Source organism: Triticum dicoccoides, chromosome 3A (genome assembly GCF_002162155.2).
Source record: "Triticum dicoccoides isolate Atlit2015 ecotype Zavitan chromosome 3A, WEW_v2.0, whole genome shotgun sequence".
Taxonomy (NCBI): Eukaryota; Viridiplantae; Streptophyta; class Magnoliopsida; order Poales; family Poaceae; genus Triticum; species Triticum dicoccoides.
The window spans coordinates 69,793,302-69,812,952 of NC_041384.1; positions in this window are offsets into that span (position 1 = coordinate 69,793,302).

A 19,651-nucleotide genomic window follows, 5' to 3' on the forward strand; every position below is an offset into this window, starting at 1 on the left:
GTAAACTAAGCAGAGCAAGGAGATATGCATTGAAGATAATCCATGGAGATGAGGAGGCACAGTACAACATGCTTTGGGATTATGCAAATGAAGTTAGAAGATCCAATCCTGGCAGCACATTTTTCATTCAATTGGACAATGAATCAAGGTTCAAAAGATGCTACTTCAGTTTTGATGCATGTAAAAGAGGATTCCTTGCAGGGTGTAGGCCCATACTTTATTCTGATGGATGTCATTTGAAAACTAAGTATGGAGGTGTGCTTCTTTCTGCAATTGGCATGGATCCTAATGATTGTATCTATCCTGTGGCACACTGCATTGTAGATGTTGAAGATACTAACACTTGAAGCTGGTTTATGAGAACACTGAAACATGATCTTGGGATTCAGAACACCTCAGCATGGACTGTCATGTCTGATAAGCAAAAGGTAAAGATATGTACATAGTTACTTACTTACATAGTGTCATGTATGATACTCACTTACTTACTGACTGAATTACAAAACTTGCATGGCCTAATAAATGCTGTAGAGCAGCATTTTCATGACTCAGAACATAGATTCTGTGTCAGGCACCTTTGGCAGAATTTCAGAGAGAAATTCAGAGGAGATGTTCTGAAAAACCAGCTCTGGAAGATAGCTAGGTGCACCACAACTGATCAGTATGAAGAATATATGGAAGAGATGAGACTTCTTGATAGTGAGGCTCATGCTTGGCTTGTAGAGAAGAGGCCTAACACTTGGGTTAGGGCATTCCAGACTGATTTGCCCAAATATGATATTTTACTAAACAACAATTGTGAGGTTTTTAATAAGTAAGTGGTACTTTCATATGTGCATTTACTTGCTATGTGTTCATGTAATTGCTATGTGTTCTCTCTACATACTATATTAAATATTGTTATGTTTTCAAATACTTGTTGATATATTTTGGAGGCTAGAGACTTGCCAATCATCAGCATGATTGATAGAATCAAGTCACAACTTTCAAGCAGACATTATAACAAGCAGCAAGAGGCTAAGAAATTTAATGGTCCAATCTGCCCAAAGATCAAGAAAAGGCTTCTGAAGCACATAGAATGGTCTAATAGTTGTTACCCTACTAATGCTGGAGAGGGAATCTTCCAAGTTTCTTCACATGGTAGGAACTACATTGTGGAGTTGCAGTTCAAGGCATGCACATGCAGAAGGTGGCAGTTATCTGGCATTCCCTGCCCCCACTCCATAGCTTGCTATAGAGATGAACTAATTGATCCTGAGGAAATGGTGCACAAGTGTTATGCTCTTTGCAATTTCTCCAAAGCATATGCTCACATTATTATGCCTTGCAAAGACAAGAGGGAGTGGCAGAAAATGGGTGGATGTGTAATTAAGCCTCCTTTGTATGAGAAGAAACTAGGGAGAAAGGCCAAGAATAGGAGAATGCAACCAGAGGAGGTAATAGCAAAGAAAGGAGGAAAAAAGATTACAAGACATGGCACAATTATTCATTGCAGCCATTGCAACAATCCTGGACATAATAAGAAAGGATGCTCTGCCTTCAAGCAAGGCCTACCTGCAGCAAAACCTATGCAGAAGCAAATGAGGAAGAGGCCAAGAGCAACATTTGAGGAACAAGAACATGAACCTACTCTGTCACAGGTAACATTTTCAAATATTTCAGTGCTCGATACATCCATTTTACCTTGTGGCTAATATTTCAGTGCTCGATACATCCATTTTACCTTGTTGCAAATGTGTAGGCTACAACACAAGAACAAGCACCTGGACCATCAATGACGCAGGCAAGTGAGGAGCCTGTTGTCACACAGGAACATGACATGCCTCCAATTGGAGCTCTTCATCCACATTCAATGATGGAAATCATGAGAAATGAGGTATTGAACATAGGAATTGGAGCTCTTCATCCACATTCATGCTTGTTAAAAATAGGATCTTGCTGTGAAATATTTCTCATGTTTCACTACTGTTACAGACTCCTATACAAAGGAAAAGAAAGATGCCAGGACAATTACCTGAAAGCTCTTTCCTCAAAGAAGTTAGAGATGCAATGCCATCTGTAGGCAGTAGCACTGCAACAAGATTAGGAAATCTTGCAACTAGAGTTGAAGTGATGAGGAAGGCCAAGCAGCAAGCCAATGAAATATTGCATGAAAAGAGGTGTGCTGAAATCCTAGCACAAAGGGAAGCTGCTGCTTTGCAAAAAGCAGGTGAATCCCTTGCCAAGAAACAAGGTGAAAAGGCCAAAAAAGCTCAAGAAAAAGAAGCTTTGAAAGCAGAGGCAAGAAAAAAGAGACAGGAAGAACTTGAGGCCAAGAAGCTTGCAACAGCAGCTAAAAAACAAGAACTTCTAGAGGCAAAGAAGAGGGCTGCAGAAGAGAAGAAAGCAGCAGCAGAAGCAAAGAAAATTGCTGCACTGCAGAAGAAAGCAGCTGCTGCAGCAAATAAGCACAAGAAAGTTAACATGTTCGATGAATTCAAGTCCTGAATGACCATTAAATGTAATGGATCAAGTACTTTCCAATTTTTAGATGTTAAGACATGCTAAACTGTGAACCTTTCAGTACTGTATGCTTTTGAACTACTTATGTGTGTTATCAAGGAGCTATGAATGTTCAGTTCAGTACTTATGTTCCTTCTTGTCAGTGTTCAACAGTCCAATGCATGTTATCAAATGCAAAATGTAAGATCAGTTCATGCCATATAATAGCATTTTCCACTTCTCTAATTTGCAACAACAAAATTATCTCCACGAATATTACTGGCACAAAGGTTTGTATTACCATTCACATCAAACAATACAAAAGTCTACTTCTCACTTACTGCAACAATTGCCAACATTGACAGCACTCACATCCTAACTAGAATTAACACTAACACAAAGAGAATTGTAAATAGCAGTACAACAACTATCTTCATTACAGCAACCAAGTCTGCAACATCTCCTGGAAGTGATTTTAGCAGCAGCAGCATCTTCATCATATCTTCAGGATCCACTTCTGTCGTATTCTTCTTTTTCTTCATCTCTACTACTTTACTATCCACAGATTCACCTCTCAGATGTCCATGTTTCTTCAAATAATCAATATAACTAGCTTCCCAGTGCCAAAAGTTGCAAGATTGCTTCCCTACCTATTTGACAAAATAAAGAACATATCTCAAAATCAAATCAAGAACCAATCTGGAAATAAATTGAAAAGGGAAGCAGAGTTAACAACAACATCCAGTCAATGTTCTTGTACTAACCTTATGATTCATACACTTGTACAAGATCCACCCAGGATGCTTTTCAGTTGTGGACTCAAACTGCCTAATCTGGCGAATCTTGCAATCAGGGCATTGGATCAAAGGGAGCCAACCCGCACCGGCCCCCGATGAGCTACCCGCGCCGGACATGGCGGCCGAAACCAATTTGTCGCCGCAATTTGACGAGAGGTAAGAGGAGTAGAGGATGCAGCTGTTGGATTCGAGCGAGAAGGGAGGAGATGAGCGAGAAGGGAGCAGAGGATGCAGGCGGATGAGGGGAACGAGAGGGGAATCGGCTGAGAAGAAACCCTCGACGTGTCCTGTACAGCTGGCAAATCGAAGTGTTTTTACGTCAATTTTGTCCACGTGCACGTCATACGAGTCGAAACGGTATGGGTTACCGTATAATGACCCGGTTCAGCGAGCCCGGTGACCGTAACTTGCGATTTCGTGAATACAGTGACCAAAGTGAACCCTAAAGTCAAGTTCAGTTACTGTAGATGTAATTTTCTCCGTAGATTCAATCGGTAGTTCTTGCGCGACCGAGCTTGATCCGGACCTCTTCTCGCGTTGCTCCTTGCCGGACATGTGTTCGTCTCCGACGACGAGGTAGCGGAGTCGGAGTGATCGAGCGACTGGACCGGGGCCGGAGGAATGTCGCGCCACCACCCCAAATCTCGGAGATCTAGCGCCATCAGAGGGGAGGAGGTGGAATGATGGGGTGGTGGCGTGTCCGGAGCCGGAGAGCGACGTGATGGGCGCGGCGACTCTTCCTCACTCGCCCCGCGCCGCGCGGCACTCGATCGATCGGATTGGTTCGGCTTGGCCTGGCCTGGCCTGGCATGGAGCAGCAGTACTGGAGTGGGGCCTCGCGGCCCGCGGCGTGGTGCGGGCGTCCTTGGCGACTTTTGCATCGTGTGGTCGAGGAAGCCCCGAGGCCTGTCCGGTTCTACGAGACAGCGGCCAGAGGCAGAGCCTTCTTTTATCTTCTTTTCCTTCCGCCCCCTCTGTTCCTTCTCCAGCTTTCATTCCTCGGTTTCGAGCTCCTTCTTTTTCTCCAAAAATCGTTCCGTCGCGCTCACGCACCAGCCTCGCTCAGTACGACTGCAAACATCGTAGTAGTAGTAGATGGCGACGATTCAGGTTCTATCTGTATCTCATAGCAGCAGCCTCTTGTACGATTGTGCTATCCCACTCTACACCATCTTCCGGAGCACCGGGGAGTACCATTCCATCCTTGTGAATAGAGCAAGGCCACGAGCAAGAGAAAACCTGAGGTGGAACTGAACTGAACGCGACCCTTCTTTTCAGTTCAGATGCCGAAGCCACGCCATCATCAAAACGCGCAGAGGGGAGGGGCCTACGGCGAGCGCCAACTCATAATTACCTGCACCCAAAGGCAAAGTCAAAGATAATTACCTGCAACGAAAGCCAAAGGCAAAGTAACAGTGGACGCAGCAGGCACAGCATTGGAGAAGTGATAGTCATTTGCAGGAGGAAAAGAGAGAGAGAAATGATGGTAGTGGTTCAGATGCAGACGCCTGCTCGATTGCTCTGCTCACCACGGGTTCTTTCCCTTTCCTCGCTCGCCACATTCACGGCGTTTGGTTGTGGCGTTGGTGCAGTCTCGTCTTTTCGCTCGCTGGGTTGAAATGCGTAGGCCCCCCTTCACCTACCACGATCAGTCGATTGCTTGCTGCTCCATTGAGGATCTCTTTGGTTCACTGTAGTGGTGAGGAACACTTGAATGGAAAAAACACATGATTGTTGTGCTGCATCCACCTGAATCCTGCATTATTGAATGGGTGTTTGGTAGTGCACATCAAAAGGACACACCCAATAGGTTGGAACAGAGGGGAATTTTTCTGTAAATTTACTAGTGTAAATGGATGTATCTAGATTTTTAGTTCTAGATACATCCATTTCTGCTACGAGTAATTTCGAACGGAGGGAGTATAATTTATTCTTTGTTGTTCCAGTTAAGACTTAAGAGTCTTCATTTTGTATTCATTGTAAAACCTGAATGGATGGGAAACTTTCTAGCTATTAGATTGGATTTTAATTATCTGATAGTAGAAATTTCAGGAAGGGAAACAAATACAGACACAAGTATATCGAAGAGTTAATTGCATAGATAAAAAATCTTAGACTTTCCAGTACATAAAGACAAGGTCCGACGAGTCACATTTATTACATTCATAGTCCAAAAGAACATTTCCATCATAACTAACGGCCTGTTCGGCATTCCGCCAGCCCCACGGACCTGTGGAGTGCGTATTTTCCAGCTCCACTATTTCAGCCTGCAGCTCCGCGAGCTGAGTCTGGAGCGGAGGGACTCCGAACGCTCCCTAAGTGCATTCTTGATGTTCTAGTCTTTGGTGTTAGTAATCCTCACACGTTGGGGCCCCCTTCTTCTTGCTTGTGCCCTCATTGTCTCCCTTCTTCTTTGGATTGGAAAGTTTCTGTTGGGTAACGTTGCAGAAAACAAAAATTTTCCTACTCGTTTCACCAAGATCATCTAGGAGTTCATCTAGCAACGAGTCATTGGATGCATCTACGTACCTTGTAGATCGCGAGCGGAAGCGTTCAAAGAACGGGGATGATGTAGTCGAACACGACGTGATTCGAATCACCGGAGATCCTAGCACCGAACGGACGGCACCTCCGCGTTCAACACACGTACGGAACAGCCACGTCTCCTCCTTCTTGATCCAGCAAGGGAGGGAGGAGAGGTTGAGGGAGATGGCACCAGCAGCAGCACGACGGCGTGGTGTTGATGGAGCTGCAGTACTCCGGCAGAGCTTCGCTAAGCAATAAGGAGATGGAGGAGGTGTTGGGGAGGGAGAAGGAGGCAACCAAAGGCCAAGGACTCAAGGTATGAAGTACCTCCTCTCCCCCACTATATATAGGGGTGCCAAGGGGGGGTGGCCGGCCCTAGGAGATCCAATCTCCTAGGGGGTGCGGCGGCCAAGGGGGGTTTCCCTCCCCCCCAAGGCACCTAGGAGGTGCCTTACCCTCCTAGGACTCTTGCCCCCTTGAACCCTAGGCGCATGGGCCTATGTGGGGCTGGTGCCCTTGGCCCAAGCAGGCCAAGGCGCACCCCCTACAGCCCATGTGGCCCCCGGGGATGGGTGGCCCTACCCGGTGGTCCCGGTACAATACCGATAACCCCGAAACTTGTCCCGATGCCCGAAACAGGACTTCCCATATATAAATCTTTACCTCCGGACCATTCCGGAACTCCTCGTGACGTCCGGGATCTCATTCGGGACTCCGAACAACATTCGGGTTACTGCATATACATATCCCTACAACCCTAGCGTAACTGAACCTTAAGTGTGTAGACCCTACGGGTTCGGGAGACATGTAGACATGACCGAGATCGCTCTCCGGTCAATAACCAACAGCGGGATCTGGATACCCATGTTGGCTCCCACATGCTCCACGATGATCTCATCGGATGAACCACGATGTCGAGGATTTAATCAACCCCGTATGCAATTCCCTTTGTCAATCGATATGTTACTTGCCCGAGATTCGATCGTCGGTATCCCAATACCTCGTTCAATCTTGTTACCGGCAAGTCACTTTACTCGTACCGTAATGCGTGATCCTGTGACCAAACACTTGGTCACTTTGAGCTCATTATGATGATGCATTACTTGAGTGGGCCCAGTGATATCTCTCCGTCATACGGAGTGACAAATCCCAGTCTCGATCCATATAAAACAATAGATACTTTCGGAGATACCTGTAGTGCACCTTTATAGTCACCCAGTTACGTTGTGACGTTTGATACACCCAAAGCACTCCTACGGTATCCAGGAGTTATACGATCTCATGGTCGAAGGAAGAGATACTTTGACATTGCAAAAACTCTAGCAAACGAACTATACGATCTTGTGCTATGTTTAGGATTGGGTCTTGTCCATCACATCATTATCCTAATGATGTGATCCCGTTATAAATGACATCTAATGTCCATAGCCAGGAAACCATGACTATCTATTGATCAACGAGCTAGTCAACTAGAGGCTTACTAGGGACATGTTGGTGTCTGTTATTCACACATGTATTACGATTTCCGGATAACACAATTATAGCATGAATAAAGACAATTATCATGAACAAAGAAATATAATAATAATGCTTTTATTATTGCCTCTAGGGCATATTTCCAACAGTCTCCCACTTGCACTAGAGTCAATAATCTAGTTACATTGTGATGAATCGAACACCCATGGAATTCTGGTGTTGATCATGTTTTGCTCTTGGGAGAGGTTTAGTCAACGGATCTGCTACATTCAGGTCCGTATGTACTTTACAAATCTCTATGTCTCCATCTTGAACATTTTCACGGATGGAGTTGAAGCGACGCTTGATGTGCCTTGTCTTCTTATGAAACCTGGGCTCCTTGGCAAGTGCAATAGCTCCAGTGTTGTCACAGAAGAGCTTGATCGGCCCCGACGCATTGGGTATGACTCCTAGGTCGGTGATGAACTCCTTCACCCATATTGCTTCATGTGCTGCCTCCGAGGCTGCCATGTACTCCGCTTCACATGTAGATCCCGCCACGACGCTTTGCTTGCAACTGCACCAGCTTACTGCCCCACCATTCAAAATATACACGTATCCGGTTTGTGACTTAGAGTCATCCAGATCTGTGTCGAAGCTAGCGTCGACGTAACCTTTTACGACGAGCTCTTCGTCACCTCCATAAACGAGAAACATTTCCTTAGTCCTTTTCAGGTACTTCAAGATATTCTTGACCGCTGTCCAGTGTTCCTTGCCGGGATTACTTTGGTACCTTCCTACCAAACTTACGGCAAGGTTTACATCAGGTCTGGTACACAGCATGGCATACATAATAGAACCTATGGCTGAGGCATAGGGGATGACACTCATCTCTTCTATCTCTGCTGCCGTGGTCGAACATTGAGCTGAGCTCAATTTCACACCTTGCAAAACAGGCAAGAACCCTTTCTTGGACTGATCCATTTTGAACTTCTTCAAAATCTTATCAAGATATGTGCTTTGTGAAAGACCTATGAGGCGTCTTGATCTATCCCTATAGATCTTGATGCCTAATATATAAGCAACTTCTCCAAGGTCCTTCATTGAAAAACTCTTATTCAAGTAGGCCTTAATGCTGTCCAAAAGTTCTATATCATTTCCCATCAAAAGTATGTCATCTACATATAGTATGAGAAATGCTATAGAGCTCCCACTCACTTTCTTGTAAACACAGGCTTCTCCATAAGTCTGTGTAAACCCAAACGCTTTGATCATCTCATCAAAACGAATGTTCCAACTCCGAGATGCTTGCACCAGCCCATAAATCGAGCGTTGGAGCTTGCACACCTTGTCAGCATTTTTAGGATCAACAAAACCTTCCGGCTGCATCATATACAATTCTTCCTTAAGGAAACCATTAAGGAATGCCGTTTTGACGTCCATTTGCCAAATTTCATAATCATAAAATGCGGCAATTGCTAACATGATTCGGACGGACTTCAGCTTCGCTACCGGTGAGAAAGTCTCATCATAGTCAATCCCTTGAACTTGTCGATAACCCTTAGCGACAAGCCGAGCTTTATAGATGGTCACATTACCATCCGCGTCTGTCTTCTTCTTAAAGATCCATTTATTTTCTATGGCTCGCCGTTCTACGGGCAAGTCAGTCAAAGTCCATACTTCGTTTTCATACATGGATCCTATCTTGGATTTCATGGCTTCTAGCCATTTGTCGGAATCCGGACCCGCCATCGCTTCTTCATAGTTCGAAGGTTCACCGTTGTCTAACAACATGATTTCCAAGACAGGGTTGCCGTACCACTCTGGTGCGGAACGTGTCCTCGTGGACCTTCGAATTTCAGTAGGAGCTTGATCAGAAGTATCTTGATCATTATCATTAATTTCCTCTCTAGTCGGTGCAGGCACCTCAGGAACATTTTCTTGAGTTGCGCCATTTTCCGGTTCAAGAGGTAATACTTCATCAAGCTCTACTTTCCTCCCACTTACTTCTTTCGAGAGAAACTCTTTCTCCAGAAAGGACCCATTCTTGGCAACAAAGATCTTGCCTTCGGATCTGAGGTAGAAGATATACCCAACAGTTTCTTTAGGGTATCCTATGAAGACGCATTTTTCCGATTTGGGTTCGAGCTTTTCAGGTTGAAGTTTCCTGACATAAGCATCGCATCCCCAAACTTTTAGAAATGACAGCTTAGGTTTCTTCCCAAACCATAATTCATACGGTGTCGTCTCAACGGATTTCGACGGGGCCCTATTTAAAGTGAAAGCGGCAGTCTCTAAAGCATAGCCCCAAAAAGATAGTGGTAAATCGGCAAGAGACATCATAGATCGCACCATATCTAATAGAGTGCGATTACGACGTTCGGACACACCATTACGCTGAGGTGTTCCAGGCGGCGTGAGTTGTGAAACTATTCCACATTTTCTTAAGTGTGTACCAAACTCGTGACTCAAGTATTCTCCTCCACGATCTGATCGTAGAAACTTGATTTTCCTGTCACGTTGATTCTCAACTTCACTCTGAAATTCCTTGAACTTTTCAAAGGTCTCAGACTTGTGTTTCATTAAGTAGACATACCCATATCTACTCAAGTCATCAGTGAGGGTGAGAACATAACGATAGCCACCGCGAGCCTCAACACTCATTGGACCGCACACATCAGTATGTATGATTTCCAATAAGTTGGTTGCTCTCTCCATTGTTCCTGAGAATGGAGTCTTGGTCATTTTACCCATGAGGCATGGTTCGCATGTGTCAAATGATTCGTAATCAAGAGACTCTAAAAGTCCATCAGCATGGAGCTTCTTCATGCGTTTGACACCTATGTGACCGAGGCGGCAGTGCCACAAGTATGTGGGACTATCACTATCAATCTTACATCTTTTGGTACTTACACTATGAATATGTGTAGCATTACGCTCGAGATTCATAAAGAATAAACCATTCACCATCGGAGCATGACCATAAAACATATCTCTCATATAAATAGAACAACCATTATTCTCGGATTTAAATGAGTAGCCATCTCGAATTAAACGAGATCCTGATACAATGTTCATGCTCAAACTTGGCACAAAATAACAATTATTGAGGTTCAAAACTAATCCCGTAGGTAAATGTAGAGGTAGCGTGCCGACGGCGATCACATCGACCTTGGAACCATTCCCGACGCGCATCGTCACCTCGTCCTTCGCCAGTCTTCGTTTATTCCGCAGCTCCTGTTGTGTGTTACAAATATGAGCAACGGCACCGGTATCAAATACCCAGGAGTTACTACGATTACTGGTAAGGTACACATCAATTACATGTATATCAAATATACCTTTGGTTTTGCCGGCCTTCTTGTCTGCTAAGTATTTGGGGCAGTTCCGCTTCCAGTGACCACTTTCCTTGCAATAAAAACACTCAGTCTCGGGCTTGGGTCCATTCTTTGGCTTCTTCCCGGCAACTTGCTTGCTGGGCGCGGCAACTACCTTGCCGTCCTTCTTGAAGTTCTTTATACCCTTGCCCTTCTTGAACTTAGTGGTTTTGTTGATCATCAACACTTGATGTTCCTTTCTGACTTCTACCTCTGCTGATTTCAGCATAGCAAATACTTCAGGAATGGTCTTTTCCATCCCCTGCATATTGAAGTTCATCACAAAGCTCTTGTAGCTCGGTGGAAGCGACTGGAGGATTCTGTCAATGACCGCATCATCCGGGAGATTAACTCCCAGCTGAGTCAAGCGGTTATGTAACCCAGACATAGTGAGTATGTGCTCACTGACAGAACTATTTTCCTCCATCTTACAGCTGAAGAATTTGTCAGAGACTTCATATCTCTCGACCCGGGCATGAGCTTGGAAAACCATTTTCAGCTCTTCGAACATCTCATATGCTCCATGTCTCTCAAAACGCTTTTGGAGCCCCGGCTCTAAGCTGTAAAGCATGCCGCACTGAACGAGGGAGTAGTCATCAGAACGTGCCTGCCAAGCGTTCATAACGTCTTGTTCTGCAGGGAGAACAGGTGCATCACCTAGCGGTGCTTGTAGGACATAATCTTTCTTGGCAGCTATGAGGATGATCCTCAGGTTCCGGACCCAGTCCGTATAGTTGCTGCCATCGTCTTTCAGCTTGGTTTTCTCTAGGAACGCGTTGAAGTTGAGGACTACGTTGGCCATTTGATCTACAAGACATATTGTAAAAATTTAGACTAAGTTCATGATAATTAAGTTCATCTAATCAAATTATAATGAACTCCCACTCAGATTTGACATCCCTTTGGTCATCTAAGTGTTACACGATCCGAGTCGACTAGGCCGTGTCCGATCATCATGTGAGACGGACTAGTCATCGTCGGTGAACATTCTCATGTAGATCGTATCTTCCATATGACTCGTGTTCGACCTTTCGGTCTCCGTGTTCCGAGGCCATGTCTGTACATGCTAGGCTCGTCAAGTTAACCCTAAGTGTTTTCGCTGTGTAAAACTGTCTTACACCCGTTGTATGTGAACGTAAGAATCTATCACACCCGATCATCACGTGGTGCTTCGAAACGACGAACTGTAGCAACGGTGCACAGTTAGGGGAGAACACTTCTTGAAATTTTTGTAAGGGATCATCTTATTTACTACCGTCGTTCTAAGTAAACAAGATGCATAAAACATAATAAACATCGCATGCAATTATATAAAGTAGTGACATGATATGGCCAATATCATATAGCTCCTTTGATCTTCATCTTCGGGGCTCCATGATCATCTTGTCACCGGCACGACACCATGATCTCCATCATCATGATCTCCATCATCGTGTCTTCATGAAGTTGTCACGCCAACGACTACTTCTACTTCTATGACTAACGCGTTTAGTAATAAAGTAAAGTAGTTTACATGGCGTTCTTTAATGACACGCAGGTCATACAAAAAATAAAGACAACTCCTATGGCTCCTGCCGGTTGTCATACTCATCGATATGCAAGTCGTGATTCCTATTACAATAGCATGAACATCTCATACAAGACATATAGATCATTCATCATTCATCACAACTTTGGCCATATCATATCACAAAGCACTTGCTGCAAAAACAAGTTAGACGTCCTCTAATTGTTGTTTGCAAGTTTTACGTGGCTGAAGTAGGGTTCTAGCAAGAACGTTTTCTTACCTACGTGAAACCACAACGTGATTTGTCAACTTCTATTTACCCTTCATAAGGACCCTTTTCATCGAATCCGCTTCAACTAAAGTAGAAGAGACAGACACCCGCCAGCCACCTTATGCAACTTGTGCATGTTAGTCGGTGGAACCGGTCTCACGTAAGCGTACGTGTAAGGTTGGTTCGGGCCGCTTCATCCCACAATACCGCTGAAGCAAGATAAGACTAGTAGCGGCAAGAAAGTTGACAAATCTACGCCCACAACCAATTGTGTTCTACTCGTGCAAGAAGAACTACGCATAGACCTAGCTCATGATGCCACTGTTGGGTAACGTTGCAGAAAACAAAAATTTTCCTACTCGTTTCACCAAGATCATCTAGGAGTTCATCTAGCAACGAGTCATTGGATGCATCTACGTACCTTGTAGATCGCGAGCAGAAGCGTTCAAAGAACGGGGATGATGTAGTCGAACACGACGTGATTCGAATCACCGGAGATCCTAGCACCGAACGGACGGCACCTCCGCGTTCAACACACGTACGGAACAGCCACGTCTCCTCCTTCTTGATCCAGCAAGGGAGGGAGGAGAGGTTGAGGGAGATGGCACCAGCAGCAGCACGACGGCGTGGTGTTGATGGAGCTGCAGTACTCCGGCAGAGCTTCGCTAAGCAATAAGGAGATGGAGGAGGTGTTGGGGAGGGAGAAGGAGGCAACCAAAGGCCAAGGACTCAAGGTATGAAGTCCCTCCTCTCCCCCACTATATATAGGGGTGCCAAGGGGGGGTGGCCGGCCCTAGGAGATCCAATCTCCTAGGGGGTGCGGCAGCCAAGGGGGGTTTCCCTCCCCCCCAAGGCACCTAGGAGGTGCCTTACCCTCCTAGGACTCTTGCCCCCTTGAACCCTAGGCGCATGGGCCTATGTGGGGCTGGTGCCCTTGGCCCAAGCAGGCCAAGGCGCACCCCCTACAGCCCATGTGGCCCCCGGGGATGGGTGGCCCCACCCGGTGGGCCCCCGGGACCCCTCCGGTGGTCCCGGTACAATACCGATAACCCCGAAACTTGTCCCGATGCCCGAAACAGGACTTCCCATATATAAATCTTTACCTCCGGACCATTCCGGAACTCCTCGTGACGTCCGGGATCTCATCCGGGACTCCGAACAACATTCGGGTTACTGCATATACATATCCCTACAACCCTAGCGTAACTGAACCTTAAGTGTGTAGACCCTACGGGTTCGGGAGACATGTAGACATGACCGAGATCGCTCTCCGGTCAATAACCAACAGCGGGATCTGGATACCCATGTTGGCTCCCACATGCTCCATGATGATCTCATCGGATGAACCACGATGTCGAGGATTTAATAACCCCGTATGCAATTCCCTTTGTCAATCGATATGTTACTTGCCCGAGATTCGATCGTCGGTATCCCAATACCTCGTTCAATCTTGTTACCGGCAAGTCACTTTACTCGTACCGTAATGCATGATCCCGTGACCAAACACTTGGTCACTTTGAGCTCATTATGATGATGCATTACTTGAGTGGGCCCAGTGATATCTCTCCGTCATACGGAGTGACAAATCCCAGTCTCGATCCATATAAAACAATAGATACTTTCGGAGATACCTGTAGTGCACCTTTATAGTCACCCAGTTACGTTGTGACGTTTGATACACCCAAAGCACTCCTACGGTATCCAGGAGTTATACGATCTCATGGTCGAAGGAAGAGATACTTTGACATTGCAAAAACTCTAGCAAACGAACTATACGATCTTGTGCTATGTTTAGGATTGGGTCTTGTCCATCACATCATTATCCTTTGCCTGCCGCTCCGGCGGCCGATGGCGAGGAGGGGAATCCTGGTGCACAAGCTCCGGTTAGTAGTTTAGGTTAGGTTTTTAGTCCTCGCAGGCGCGGCGCTCGGATGAATGGCGGTGCTTGTTCTTTGAGTTTTGTCTTCCGGGCTTTGATCCTCCTCGAGTTCGTCCATCTGGACATGGTCAAGGAGCTCCGGCGTAGATTCCTACCATCTTCTTCGGGTGGTGAGGTTAGGGTTTTTTGTCGTGTGGCGAGATTCTGCGTCAGTTATATCAGATCTATTCAAGGGTTCGACGACCCCGACGACGACTGCGATCTCCTTAGGGACATGTGCAAGAAGACTTCCCGGCTGTCATTGACAAGGTCAAGTCGGCTCCGATAAGGGAGCGGCGACAGTGGCGCGTCGGCGGCTTGTTCTGGTGGCGGTAGTGATTGTTTGCTGGTCTCGGTATCATGATGTAATTTTTATTACGTTTGAGGTGCTTTCTACTTCCAGCGAACTTTGGTAATAGATTTGAATCATTTTCAAAAAAAAAAAAGTCTATTCAGTTGTTGTTTCGATCACGAGAACCGCGCCACCAGCGAAAAACCCATGTAATTATTCCCCTCAAGGGAACGACAAGCCAAGAGGAAAGGACGAGGGATCGAAGATGAATTGGGGGGCTGCCGTGATCTGGGTGATCAACGGCAGGAAGCGGTGGCCGCTACGGTCGAAGTGGCCAGCGACGCTAGGCAGAGGAGGAGGCACTATTTCAACTCGTCTTTGCTCTCAACTATTAATGACAAAGTTCGCTCGTTGGAACATTGCTAGAGGTCACACTGCCGTGGTTCAGTGAACACAAAGATTACACATAATGGTTTATACATAGTTTGGTCTTGCCGATGGCTACCGTTCAGTCGCCTCTGGCCATGCGTATGGCGCCGCGTACGAGAGAGATGGATGCATCTTCTTGAAGATAACTCGGATCGTCTGTTTATCTGAAAATAATAATACTCAGATCATCTCTTAAAAGAAACCTGTTACATTAAACATATAAACTTGTTGAGAGCTTCCGGATTACATATCCTGAGAGTTGAGATCATCTGACTTGGCTTGAATGCAGGCCAGCGGGGATGCGACAAAGCCGCGTAAATTCTGGCGTGCGAAGAACGTGACCCAAGTCGGCACCGACGCGTAGTAGTACATACTCCTACCCCCGATTGATTGCCGCGCTTGTGGCCACGACTTGGTTGCCGCTGGATGTGCGACAAACTGCAAGGACGGAGGAGCCTACCCCATCCCATGTACGGAGTACGCGCCAACAAAAGATCTCGACGCCGCGCCACGCAAGCCCCCAGTTAAAGATCTCTCGAGCCGAGGTTATCCACACCCATCCATCCATCCACCACCCCACTTGCCGGTGAGGGGGTCGCCGTCACGTGAGACGGCGAGAGCAACGGCGGCGCTTTCCGCCGTGGCGCCACCACCCAGCGTACGGCACCTTGTTCGTTTCCCCGGCCCGGCCGGCCTGGAAAGCAAGCAGATCTCCCTCCCTCTGATTTCCCTACCTGATGAAGATATGGAGTTGTTTGGATTCCAACGAACTTCAAACCTTTCATGGCGATAATAATCAAGTGATTAATAGTGAAATCTTCCACCTCTTTTCATTGAACAGAACCTGTATTCTGCTGCATGCTACACACTCCCCAGCAACTGTAAGCAGAGTTGATGCCTTGGCAAAGTATCTGCTGCTCCGTGAGTCTTTGCTTTAAGTAACGAGCATAGCATCGCATCGGTCACGTGGGAGGGTGGTTCGGGCGGTACGTCTATCTACTTAACCATCATCGCCGGCCTTAATACAGTACGCTCCCCGGCCGATTCGAGCAAAGCGACAAAGCACGTACAATTTGACCAACTTGCCTTGCGGCTGCAGGCCTACCACCGCTCCGGAAAAGCAAAGCTCACGCGCTGGATCGAGGACGCCCTAAAAGATCTAGAAATGTCTTGGGTCGATGGAGCTGTGCTGCCACGGTACCGGCACCATGCCTTTACGTACCATGGCGCTTTGCTCGGCTTGTCGCGTTGCGTAGACGCGAGCCGTACGCGCACGCGGCCCGGCACAGTTGGTGTACCGGATAAGGCCTGGTCGAGCCAGTGAACATGGACAACAATGGCGATGGATGGAGCGTCGGGTGCCCGCACCCGTACTCCTGTAGATGGATAGGCTGGGCCATGGTCACGCACTCATGTGACATCGACTAGGACGGCGTCCGCAACCGGCGCGCGCAACGCTACAAAACTTTCTCTGTGTCACTGTGCCAGCCGTGGCATGGCGTCGTCGGGAGCGTCGTGTACGCGCCGTGCGGAGCCGCGGGAACAACGGCGAGATCATGACAAAACCGTGTACTACGTAGGTACGTACCGGGAGCCGCTCGACGACCCATGCGATGGGATAAGATCGAGCTGCAGTTCATTGCGCTTTTGCAGCGATATGGTTTGACTTGGAGTAGCAATCCTGTCCTGTTCGGCCGAAGACGAGGTGGACACATCTCTTGGCAACTCCGCCAGGCCGCCTCGATCGGCCTCCAATGGGTTTTGGGCTCCAACTGGTCGAACCCTAATAAAAAATAATAATCGTAGAACACACGATTTGATCGACTCGTGACCAATGAGCCTGTACGTACGTACAGCAGCCGCACATTTCGCCTTCGCCGGTGGTTGGCATGAGTCCAGAGCAAGCCGGAGAAGATGGGTTTCTTGCTCCCTGAATCTCGACCGGCGTCCGTCAAATCGCACGAAATCTGGCTGCTGCAGAGATTGTATACCGCACTGCCCAAAAGATTTCGTGGTTGGCAGCTGGAGTACTCCTCTTGTGGTAGTGGAGTAGGCTGTGTGTGTCTGATGGGACGGACTGGAAAAGACACGCACCACAAATGCAGTAGTAGGAGAATACACAAATGCACGACGCCTCCAGACAAGACAGCGCCTACGATCATGACCAGCCCAGACAGTGCATAGGCTTGCGCACGCAAGGAGCAGGCGGTTGTATCCGGGGTTCTCAACTTCCCCGTCGTGGGTCTGTACGGTCTGCACTAGTTCATGCTCAAGGGTTTCCAGGGGTCTCAACTCAAGTAGGTACTTCATCTCCAAAAAGAAAAAGAAAAAACTCAAATAGGTATTTCGGTCAAAAGCCTCGTGACTGACCAGTGGCCTTGTTTCCTTTTTAATCTTTGTGAGCTATGACCAATGGCGCTGCTAAAATTACGCAACTAATGTATCCGTACTATATAGTATACTAAAAATTTGAAGTATTCGCCACAAATCGAACGCCAGACTTTTTTTAGCATGGTAAACGAACATTTTTCATGATAAATTATAATATCATGACTTGTGAGAATGTCAATTCTCTTTAGTAAATAAATTATGGCAAATCCTTGCCATGTTCAGTTTTTTCCTTGAATTTGCCTTGCTTGCTAAAAGAATTTGTCATCCTCACGACAATATAATTTGCCATAGAAAGCGTTCAATTTGCTATGGTAAAATAAAAAACTGACGTTAGAGTTGTAACATTTGCGTAATTTTAAATAGCGGTTTTTGAAAGGCGTTTTTAAAAGGTAGTTCTCCGTAAAAAAAATATAAGAGGGTTTAGATCACCGTACTACCTTCAAATAGTGTTTGTTGATGTATTCTTATCTTGTGGTAGAAAAGCACCAAAATTCGATATTGTCAACCGTTGGATCAACTTCTTGGCCGTACCGGATTATGTAAACGTCCAAAGCAAGTTCTAAACCTCAAGCTTTGTCACGCTTGCAAGAGTAGAATAGCACACTCACCGTGCATTCTCGCCTCCTACTGCCTTAGGGCATCTTAAACGGCGACTCATAAATTTCCTCCTGCATTCGTCGGTGGATAGGAATGACCAGTCCGCAGATATGGATGTGGGAGGCTGCCATCCAATGCTGTCCGCATACAGTTTAACAATAACTGAAATCAGCAGGACGAAATTCGTGCAAACTAAACAGAGTGGATTTCATTGAAACTAAGATAATTTGTACATATAGTCCGGTGAACTAAAAACCTATAAAATAAAACGCTAAACTATTCTATACTTGACGGTGACCTTGTAAGTCATGTCGGACTGGCCGACGGCTCCTCCTCCATCATCGTCGCTCAATCCGGCGTTGGAGTCGGGTTTCGGGCGGCGAAAGGTGGCGCCGTGACGACAGGGCTTCCCGGCAACCGCCTGACGCTCGCGGATGATCCTCTCCGCTTCATCCTGCGCCTGTGACTATCGAGAACGTGGGCTGGGGGGGGGAGGGGGGAGGACGGCGGTCCTTTGAGGAGGCAACATTGCCGGCGGCGATCTCGCTGAGAGACCATTCCTCACCGTACTTGGTCATCTCCCCGTCAAGGCGGCGAAGACGACGCTTGGCCGTCTCCCACGTCGTCAAGGAGCGGTACAAGGCCCATACATACGCCAGTTCCGTGTCCGCCATGATATGTGGCGGCGGGATGTCGGAGTCCGCGAATTTGGACCGGCGCGTCGCGTTGCGCCTGTCCCACCGACGCTGCTCCCTATCGGTGTACTCCTGCGCCATCATGGCGCTCCGCAACAACGAACATTTGCCGCCGCCCCCGCCACTGCCGAGGTAGTGGAGAATGTGATCGCGCGCCTTCGTCGCAATCGCATTGGATAGGGGCGGCGGCGCGCGACGCTCCTCCTTGACGTGTCGGGCCAGTGGAGAGAGCCGCTCCTCCTTAACGCGCAGGGACCGCGGCAAGAGACGCTCTTCCTTCACGTGGCGTCCAATTTGGACGCCAGGATTGCACGACGGAGAGCGTCGAGGGGATGCCGGCTCCGGCTTCACGGGAAGGAGCGCCCCCGGTGGTGGAGCCTGGTCGTTCAGATGGAGCACCGAGCGACAGAGCATCAACTTCATCTACTCCTCGTACTCCGCGTCAGTGGCGGCGTACACCTGACCCGCCACCGCCGACGCGGACTGCTGCTCCTGCTGCGATGGCTGGTCCTCCTTGTCACCGAGGAGATGACAATCTCCGTCTTCATCGAGGAGCCGCTCGCCGATGAGGATGACGACCCCGGAGTTCGAGGGTGGCGGCGCCATGATCCACCGGAGCGTGTCCTGGAACCGCCGCCTGCCAGCGCCAAGGCCCACGAATTTCCCATCACCGGAGTTGTGGAGGGAGATGGGCGGGGAGAGGGGAGGAAGAAGAGGAAGAGAAGATAGATTGCAATGTGGACGACACATGAGCATGGCTTTTATAACCGCGGCAAGGCCCTGCAAAGGGTCAGTCAGCCGCTGCAATGCGGCGCAGCGGCCGTAGTTGGTTACTCGGGAAGTTACATCTGCATTGAAGCGACGGCTCCCAAGAGGCCATGTCGGTCTACGCCGCCCTCCCTCTGGTCACATCGC